This window comes from Trachymyrmex septentrionalis, unplaced genomic scaffold, assembly GCF_001594115.1.
Source record: "Trachymyrmex septentrionalis isolate Tsep2-gDNA-1 unplaced genomic scaffold, Tsep1.0 scaffold86, whole genome shotgun sequence".
In the NCBI taxonomy this organism is placed as follows: Eukaryota; Metazoa; Arthropoda; class Insecta; order Hymenoptera; family Formicidae; genus Trachymyrmex; species Trachymyrmex septentrionalis.
The window spans coordinates 1544495-1555572 of NW_017306049.1; positions in this window are offsets into that span (position 1 = coordinate 1544495).

Sequence of the window (11078 nt, forward strand, 5' to 3'; positions counted from 1 at the left end):
TATATATTGTACTTCTTGTACTTTATTTAAAAGTTTATATGTATAACACGGAAATAAGCAGAGAAAAAAGTTGGTTATTGAAAGGTACGAGTAATTAAGAAACGAGGGTTTATGTTATACAAAAATGTATTTATTCATACAAATTTTTTTTTTAAAGAAGAAATACATAGTTTGTATGAAAATAAACTTAAAAAAGTTTTAGTAAAATTAAGCCAAAGATTCTCGCTTCGAAAGAATTATATGTAGAACGTAATGTACGTACACAAATTAATAATTTGTGTAGCTAACTTAGCTTTTCTTGATATGTATTTCAATATAATATTTCTAGAATTAACTTCGTTAAGATATAACGAAATTTTTCATACATATATCTTCGTAATTACCACGCAGTGTTAATTTTATAATTTCCTGATTAATAAAACATGCAGGTAATTTCAATTCGATTTCTTGAATTAAATAATAAATAAAGCACACTTGTTAACATTATCGGATAAAGATTCTAAATGTTTTAAACGCGCTAAATTTTACAATGCTTCGCAGAAGAAGGTGGTTTTCTGCATTACAATTGCCGCTACGTAGGTTCTCTGTTCTTTCGCCGGTGGAGTTGAATCGAGCGCATCCTCTTCTTTTCGAAGATTTCTGTTGGAATTTTCCTCTTCCTCTTTATACGCTAGCAATATTGATTTTGACCCGTAAGATGTGGTAAAGCTGATGGTGATATTTTTTATAACAACAAAGTTAGGTTTTATTCTATTATCGCTGCTTAAATACTCGTTCATGAGTTCCATATTATCTTGAAACTGTTACCAGTCGGTCAAAATAAATTCCGTCTGCGTTATGTCCACTCAATTTTACAACAGATTTGAAGATTCCTTTGTTCATTCTTTACAATCCTACGTGAATCGTCTTCATATGAGAATTGTTAAGGCCATATATTGTTGCTAACAATATATGAAATCGAGCGTTTCTTCTCTCGTCGATGTCGTTACTTATAGCTTGTAAGAATCGGGGATGGAATACATGCCCGTGTCCGAATTATTAGTATTTTTTGGACTGGCCATTGTTCTTACGTCGTAGTAATACCAAATTCAGTGAACCAAGATGGCGAACAAAAACACAAGAAGCACAATACTTGTTTGCTCGCGAAGTTAAAGGACGACGAGACTCGAATGAATCGAATTTTCGTTAGCATCGTCGACATCACCACCCTCTCCGACGCTACGTAATAAAATTATTCTGCGCGCGCAGATGAAAAAAATAAAAAACATAAACTTTCTTTAAATTTTTCTTAAAAATTTAAAATAATTTTTACTCCGTAGAAGTCATGAGAAATGGTGGGAACAAGATAAAACGAGAACGAACAGAAATGAACAGATGCGAAACGAAAGGTTTTACTATTCCTCTCCTGGTTTTCTATGACACGACGGGGGAGGAAAGAATTTGACCAGATAAAAAGAGAAAATTTTTCGCTATAAAGGAAAAAAGAATTGGGGGGTTTAGCTCGCGGGTAGTTTCTAACGAATAAGATTTAGTACATCGATAATCCACGAGTTTCTTTTAAAAAGACAAGAAGAAATTTATGAAACGTCTTCGCTTTAAAGTAAATTTACAATTGGTTTTATTGCTTTTTTAAAAAATTCATTAATTTAAAGTGACAGAGATATGGCACAAAAATGTTGAATTGAATTGGGTTAATGTAGGAAATTTATTCGTCTTCCTCTTTTCTGAAACTTTTTGTGTATACTCTCGTGGGAAAAAATAACGTGTAGTATACGGAAATTTATAGGACAAAAATTAAATATTAGTTATATTGATAAACGTGAGAAAAGTTTTAAACAAGGGGAGTTATGTTCAATGTTCGTCATGATTTTTTTTCATGACGAGACCTTGAAGAAAACAAAACAAACAAAAACCAAGTGATATTGTCAATCAAGCGAGATACAGAAATTTCCATTAAAATTGTATTTTTTGTTGAAAGGTTTAATGTTTTTCAGTCGTAGACTAATATTGTGTGAGAATCCTTTCAAGTAAGAAGATACAAAAAGCAGAAGAAAAAATTTAAAACGTAAGATTCGTCGTAACAATAAAAATTATAAAGTGAGGCAAAACTTTTCTGGGTAATAATGAAAACGAGAGCTAAAGGTTTTATTAGGATAAATGCGAAGGGGGCGATGCTTTTCGAGATAATTTGTAAGGATCAGAAAAGATGTTAGATCGGGTATAGGGATAGTCATAACTTAGAAGTTTTTGTCGTCTCCCCCGCTTCTCTAAATTTTATAAGAAAATCACTTCTAGTAAAGAAGGCGGCCGATTACCAAAATCGTCAAAAATCTATCGGCCAATGAAGGGAATTTTTAGGAACTTTTAGCGAATCTTTTCGTGGGAGAGGAATTTTTATGAATATCGCTACGGGGCATGAATAGCACGCCCTGATCGAGCTAAAGTTTAGTCCTACGTTCAAACTCCGAAGTGAATTTTACACTTTTTTTAACTATTTGCGCGCTTTTAATTTTGCTTAAAAATGGAACTTCGCGAGTTACTAATTTCTCATTTTTTCGTTGCTAGCAATTTAAATAAAAAATTAGTTGCTGGCGATTATCTGACAAAGTTGTCAGATAACGATGAAAAAAATTATTCCGTTTTTGGAAATTTTGTTGGCGAGTGCTCCAGTACACTAGTGTGTATTATGCACAAACTGGAACATTGCGGTGCTGACGAGAGACTGAAAAATATAATCACACGTCATCTCAAAATACGCGAGTGTTTTGGTCACGAGGAGGATGATGCTGGAAGTCACATAGCTGACTTTAAGCGACGCACTGAGTTAAGAGGTAATAATTTCTAAAATAAAATCTAATATATATTATATAGGAATAAAAGCTGACTTTATAACTAAATTATAATATTTATTTCATAGAAGCTAGCAGTATTGTAGGACATGCGATACCGCATCGCTGGGGTCGTTCAGTAGGACGACTCAGTTTAAGGAGACGTCAGCCCGCGAGAGAAGAAGAGGAGGGAGTACCAGCGAGTAAGAGTTTTAGGGAAACAAATATTAACTAAACGATTATAGAAATCTCGAATGTTAAAATATTTTATTTTTTTCTAGGAAGAGCACGAATTGTAGCGGAAAATAATGTTCCGCCTCCGCGTAACGTTCCTGTCATTATAATCGATAGGTATTTCACAAATAACCGAGAAATCTAGTTCGTATAATTAGATGTAATGCAATAAAGAATAAAATTAATTTTGTTTTAGATGATGATGATGATGATGATGATGATGACGATAACAATAATGGGAATGACGGTGTGAGTCCGGTCGATTCCAGAGCACTGGAGAACTCTTACCAGGTTCCACAATTTCCATAACGTGTAAGTTTTTAAAAAAGTAAATTAGATGAATATAGTGAGTTAGTTATATACAGAGTTCAAAAATAATAATAATAATAATAATTACTTTTTAATGCAGGCAATCAAAGAGGAATTAATATAGGAAAAAGTAGAGGAGGAAAAGAAGGAGGAAGAGGAAGAAGAGGAGGATAATGAGAACATTATCGATGATGATGATAATGATGATGATGATGACGCCGGTGATAATGCTGCTGATAACGAGTGGTCCAACGAGAATGTAGAGAATAGCAACGACGATGACAACAGTAATGATGGAGAGAAGGAAGAGGAAATAATTGAGGAAAAATAACACAGGCAACAGAGGAAGAAGAAAACAGATATTACGTGCCTCTTGGAAATAAAAGTAATAATCTTTTTATTTTTTATTTTAAAGTTATTTGTTGGTCGAGATACTTAAGCAGATATTTTTATCAGATATTTCGTACTTCTTCGTTCTACCCATGTCGCCGGAATATTAAATTACATAAAAGAGAAACATTATCCTCCCACACCCGATCATATAAACAATTGTAAGTGAGTTATCTTGTCATGCAGTAATGTTACGAATAGTAATATAAGTTTCTAACTTAATACAATATATATAGCAATGTGTTATCGGACTAATAAGATTTGTTTAACTTTTTTTTACAGTATAAACTGGCGATGGTGCTGACCGCCGTACATCGCAGCACGCGAGAGAAGAAAATATGTCGATGGAAGAAGAAGAATCCTCACAAAATTCCATCGACGAACTACAGCAGCAGCAGCAGCAGCGACAATATACGCATCATCATCATCATCATCATCACGAGGAAAATGATCAGGATCGTCATCGTCTACAGGAGGAGGTTAGAGATAATTTCGTTTTTATAGAATTAAGGGCGGAAAACTCGCGTCGATTTAGGAATTTCGCGTTACTAGGGAGGGAGGCAACTTTCGCGATACGTCCGCCACCCGAGGATACTGATATCGTTCGTTGGATAGAAAGCGCGTTCCATGAAATTAGGACGCATGCGCTACATTCGTGCAAACCGAACGATTACGTAGGATAATCTTTCGAGTCGGCGGATCTAGCGCGCGGTCCGGCGGGTCTATTGTTTCGTTCAGCACGCGACTTAACTCACGAGGACATATGGCAACTCGTGAGTTCGTTGGCGCAAAGTGCTGGAGGATTCGATATCGCAGAAAATTTTACCGTGCGCGTTTTCAAAGTCTCAGTACCTACAGGTCGCGGGCGTCAATCTAATCGATTGACTCGCGAAGACATAGCCAAACGCTCGATTTTACAAATAAACAACACAGACAATTTGTGTTTTCCCCGTTCGCTCGTAGTGGCACGCGTACATCAAGAACGTGGGCAACTGCGTACGGGGGAATTGCAAGAAAAATAGGAATCCGTGAGATATCAGCGTTCTTCGTTACAGCGTAAGCTGGCCGAAGAATTAACGAAATCCGCTGGTATCACGATTCCCGAGGAAGGTATTTGCGAAATCGAGCAATTCCAACGGATTCTTGCTTCCGAAAATATTGCAATTATGATATATAATTTTAGTACTTTCGGTCGAGGCGAGAATCCGATGTATGGCGGCTGCTCGTTATTTTCCTCTCTAGGTCGCGAACTCTCGTGTTGTTTAAATATAATGTATTACGAGGATTCACGACATTATAACCATTATATTAAATTTAAAAGCCGGCGCCGGTTCTCGCGGGAGATATTGCGTAGCGTGCAACGTGGACTTTCGTAACGACAGAGGGCATTAATGCACAAAAAAATGCACGTTGCTACGCCACCCCGTCTTACGAGAGCCCCGACGTTGAGATGATTAAGTGCGTTCGCGTTTTCTTCGGGCGTCCGTGTTTCGATCATCATTGAGCGCAAGGATCATATAATCATTCCCTCGCAAGCGTTTGCGAATCCATTAAAATTTGCAACGGTTGCGGGCGATTGATTAATTCAAAATCGCGACACGATTGCGACGTAATTTATTGCAAAACGTGTCATTCGTTACAGTCTTCGAATCATTTGTGTTACATGCGGCCTCTTTCTCGTAAAGCCACAGTAGAAAATCCTAGAGAGGGTACAAGTACTATGGCATTGCATCCATAAACAAATACGAATGACGTCGAAGACACGGACGAGCGTGTTAAAAGAGATCGCATCGCATTCGTGTTTTATGATTTTGAAACGCGACAAGACGAAACGCTCGAAGGAACAGAGAACGTAAGAATCCACGTTCCAACTCTCTGCGTCGCGCAACAAATTTGCGAAGCGTGCGCGGGAATAGAGGCCATGTCATTGCGATGTCATTGGTGTGGAGTGCGTGAATTCGTATTTAGTAGAGACCCCGTAAAAGAGTTTGTCGATTTCGCGACGCGATTGTCTAAATATTTTTAAAAAATTATCTGTATCGCATAATCCTAAAGCATTTGACGCTCAATTTATTTTAAAGTACATCGTTAAAAAGTCGGGAATAACGGAAGAACCTCGGGTGATTTTAAACGGGACAAAAATTATCGTTATGACGATTGGACGTACAAAATTTATCGATAGCTCAAATTATATACCTATGCGATTATCGGAGTTACCCAAGACTTTCGGGTTGCAGAATACTCTGGGTAAAGGTTTTTTCCTCATTTATTTAATACATTGAAAAATAAAAATTATATTGGTCTAATACCAGATATACGATATTATTCGCCCGAACAAATGAAATCCGAGGAAACACGAGCGTTTTATAGTTTGGTACGAGGAAATGTCGCGTTCAAATTTCGTTTTTAATATTAAACAGGAAATAGTAAAATATTGTCGGAATGACGTAGATATCCTTCGACGTGCGTGCATGGCATTCAGAAAAATCTTTTTAGAACGCGGAGACGTGTGTCCATTCGTAGAATGCACGACTATTGCTTCCACATGTATGAAAGTTTTTCGTAAAAACTTTTTACGCCAGGAAGAAATAGAAATCATTCCACCCGGCGGATATAGATATAAAGATAATCACTCGCACAAAGCCCTACAGTGGTTAGTGTGGATGGAGCGCGAGCTCGGACATCCTTAATCCATGCAGGGCGAGGCCGCGAGTATCGAATTGCCGGTACACCCGTCGACGGATATTTTGAAGTCGAATCAACGAATGAGACGTCGCGTTACGTGTTACAATTTCACGGTTGTTTTTGGCATGGTTGTCCTAACTGTTATCAAATCAATCGTGAAAGAAAACTTACGTCCGGGGTGTCGCGCAAAGATACAATCGACGCTCGATACGAACGAACTCTCGCAATGACATAGCGTCTTCGACAACGAGGATATAGGGTGATAGAGAAATGGAAGTGCGAATTTTCACGAGAAAAGCGCTAAAATCGCGAAATGCGCGCTTTTTTCGAAAGCCATCCGATGCTGATCAACCCTCCTCGCGTTCTTTGGTAGCCGTACGGAAAATATCGTAACTCGATACAAAGTTACGAGTACGGAGAAAGTACGCTACATGGACGTGTGTTGTCTGTATCCGTATTGAAAACGGGTACTTTTCCGTTAGGCCAACCAACGATTTATATCGGAGAACAGTATTCGGAGCTGATTGGCGCAATCGAATTTTAATTTCGATTCTGTCGAGGGTATCGTTCATTCGGTGCACAGTACTTCCTCCACGCGATCTCTTTTACCCTGTACTCCCATACCGCGTACAAGGTAAATTGTTGTTCGGGCTGTGCCGTAGTTGCTGCGAAACGTTCTCGCAGGCCGAGTGTACTCATGATCTCCCCGCCGATCGTGAATTCGTAGGAGCGTGGGTATCCTGCGAATTGCGCAAGGCTCTCGAGAAAGGTTATCTTGTGACGAACGTGAGCGAAATGTGGCAATTTAGAATCACGCAGTTCGATTCTCGTACGAGGCAGGATGGTTTCTTTGCCGAATATATCAATAGTTTTTTTAAATTAAAGCAGGAAGCTAGCGGATGGCCGAGCGAATGCCTGGATGAGAGTAAGGAACAGTACTTTCGGGAATACGAAAAAATCGAAGATATTGTTCTCGATAAAAATAATATCGTCCGAAATCCAGGTTTACTTTTGGTCGCGAAGCTCTGCTTGAATTCTTTCTGGGGTAAATTCGACCAACGAACCAATTTGTCTAATACAGAGATCATAAAAAAATACGATCGTTTGACAGCATTGCTCACGAGTTCAGAACACGAAATAACCAATATATATGACCCTGTCAACGACGAGGTAATATATATTTCGTGGCGACTACGCGAAGAGACGGTCGCTCCTTCTCCGCAAATCAACCCGGTAATCGGGGCTTGGTTGACGACGGCATAAGCGCGACTAATATTATATAAATATTTAGAGAAATTAGGTAGTCGCGTTTTATATCGTGATACAGACTAGTGTATTTATGTAAATAGAGGCGAACCGAACGAGTACAAACCGCGTACGGGGAATTTTCTGGGCGATATGACGAACGAGCTTGAGAGCTACGGACGGGGCAGTTTTATCGAGTCGTTCGTGTCCGGAGGCCGAAATTCTACGCGTATGTCGTTCGTATACCGGAAGGTCGCCGACACGAGATCTGTAAAGTTAAGTTATAAGAACTCTTGTATTATAAATTTTAATAGTATTAGAAGATTAATAATAGATAATGAGAAGAAAGGCGCGATGAAGAAGAAGAAGAAACGGGCGGAGTAGTGATAAATTTTTGTTTTAGCGCAATCCGTCGCACGGCGTTTCACGAAATCGTAACGCGAAACGAAACGAAGACGTGCGCACCGGTATTGGTAAAACATAAATTTATTAATAATCGCTATTCCCTCCCGTATGACTTCAGAAGAGAATAACGTCTTCTTCTTCTTTTTCTTTCTCTCACTTATATTTTAAGCTCACGAGTTTTCCGCATAGTATTTAAGCATTATGTAAGAAAAACATAAATTTAAGTTTTTTTGTAAATAATAAATAGTATAAGTATCTCTCTTTTGTGAAAAAACGATAAAATTTTATTAAAATTTTATCGAATAATTAAATGTAAAAATGTAAAAATACAAAAATGTATTATATTGTTCCTAAAATAATTGAATTTTATGTATAAGAGCTAGTAAAAATATAAGCAACATAAAAATTTAAAATTATATATGTTTTCTTTTCTCCTTTCCTCTTTTTAAAGAAAAGTATCAAATAAAAAATATTTTTTACTTGAAGGAAAACAAGAAGTGATTTATTATATAATTCTAACCATTCTTTCCGATTTCTAAGAAAACTTTCCCTCGCAGCGACATCGCGGTAGTGGCATCAGTAAGCTTATCGACGGCGATGCCGCGTGCTTACTTAATGATAGAAATATACACCGATCGCAAATATCTTTAACGCAGTCGAAGATAAGCTTATGCGCGTTGCACCGCGGTGAGATCAGCTTTTCGCCAGCCGCGGTGCTCTTCGCTGACAAGCTCACGCGGAGGTACACTGACGCGGCACTCGGCCCGCCGCGCGGAGGGGGGGACTCTATCGTCGCGTTGATCAGCTTATCTTCTCCTAAAATTATTTTTTTTCATGCATTCTAGAAATCAAGTGACGTTTTTCCTTTTTGCTTTTGAAGTCGCGCACGTTTGTTTATTTCGTAAAATGGACGTGCGTTGGAAACATCCTTGGACATCGATCGTATGCGGACCGACTGGTTGCGGGAAGACGGTCTTTATGAAGGCTTTTCTCCGGCATTTATCTCTTATGTCCGACGTGTGCTTCGAAAGAATTTTGTTTTATTACGCGGAATGGCAAGAAGCCTATCGTCGATTACAATACGATACGCGTGTAAAAGAACAGCCCTGGGGATGCAGCAATAAAACGACGAAGAAGAAGAATATAATTGAATTTCGCGAGGGATTACTCCGTCCAGAAGATTACTCAAACGATCCGCTTTCTCCGAAATTAGTGATAATCGACGATCTTATGAGAGAATCGTCGTCGTGTGACGCGATCGTGGATCTTTTTACCAAAGGCAGTCATCACAAGAATCTCAATGTTATTCTTATCTCGCAGAATCTATTCCACCAGGGGCGAGGGCAGCGCGATATATCACTTAACGCGAATTACATCATCGTTTTCAAAAATCCACGTAATCGCGCTCAAATTCTTCATTTAGCGCGTCAAGTCTATCCCGACGATCCGAAATTTCTAGAAAAGGCATACTATGACGCCACATCAAGGCCTCACGGATATTTGTTGCTCGATCTGAAACAATCAACCCCGGATGAGTATCGATTTCGAACGCATATTTTTCCCAAGGATACGTTTCATTACGTCTACGTGCCGCCTATATTTTCCAGCGGAAACGTATAAAAGTTGAGTACGGGTAATTGCGCGTGTCAGTCGTAGATTTTTCTCGCGATGAAGGTGCGTAACGTGAAATCGCACAGAGCGACGAAAATCACCACACATTCGATCGGTAAGAGAAACGTTTGTCTCCTCGCGGCGCTCTATCATTTGAACAAAAATCAGCGCACAATCTTCTTGCGTAACGCTGACGGAAAACTAATTCGTTGTATCTGTGAAATATGTGTTGTTAATACACTCAAAGGTAACGTCTCGCTCGAACGGAGTGAAAAAAATCGGTTAACCAAATACAAAAAAGCTCTGCGTCGCGTCATTGCAAAACGCTGTAATTGGAAGGATAAAAGAAAGCTGTTGGTGCAGCGAGACGGATTTTTACCCTATATTATCGGACCTATATTATCGATCTTATTATCACTAATTATCGAAGGAACAAAATAGTAGAGATAAAACGTTATGGAGAGGGCTAAAAAATGATTTTAATTTTAACGGAAAATCTGGAGAGAATGCAACATCAGCTCCGTCAGAATCCGACATCGTTCGTTGACGGAGAGTCAAAAGAAATAGCAGTACCGCAAAATTCGGATAACACCTTGAGCACTAATAACACAATGCAAACTCCCGGGAACTCATCTAACACGACTCGATGCGGAGATGAATCGTATTCTCAATTCCAGATGACCTCGTGACGAAAGCGAGTGGTGGAAAATGTACAGAGCGGCATTATGGCGATACCTATGGTTTATCCGAGAAACGCGAAGACAGAAAGACATACTTAACGAAAACAAAAATGTAGAAGACAACACGAGATGCCTCCGATGATAACGATACGACGAACGATGACGTTTTTCACGATCTCACGCAAACATCCAATATACCACCGCCATCACATTCCATTAGTAACACAGATATTACAGCAAAAAAAATTTCGAAATTTCGAGCGAGCATAATCATACGATGAAAAACATCGAGGAAATACTGGAAAGCGTACCGAAATCTTATCGTAAGCATGCACACTTACTGATGAAACATTTGCTTCAAAAAGCTGTGCCCGATAGACTTAGTTGGGACGTTCAAGGAATTGTGACTATAGATGGTAACGTTGTGAAAGATTCGAATATCACTGACTTAATAAACGATGCAATGCGCGAGAGAAAAACTGTGAAAGGAGTGGGTAGAAATCAGTTTGCACGATTACTCCGTGTGTTGAACATACCTTCTGCACTGGTGAGAAATAAAACATTATTGTCCACGCATGGTGATGCTGTAAACATTGTAAAACTTCGACCGCGTGCGAGTTCCACGTCTGTTATATCGAAAAAGTGAGTTCCACGATGATTGTATCGAGAGCCCGAGGAAGGAGAACAACGT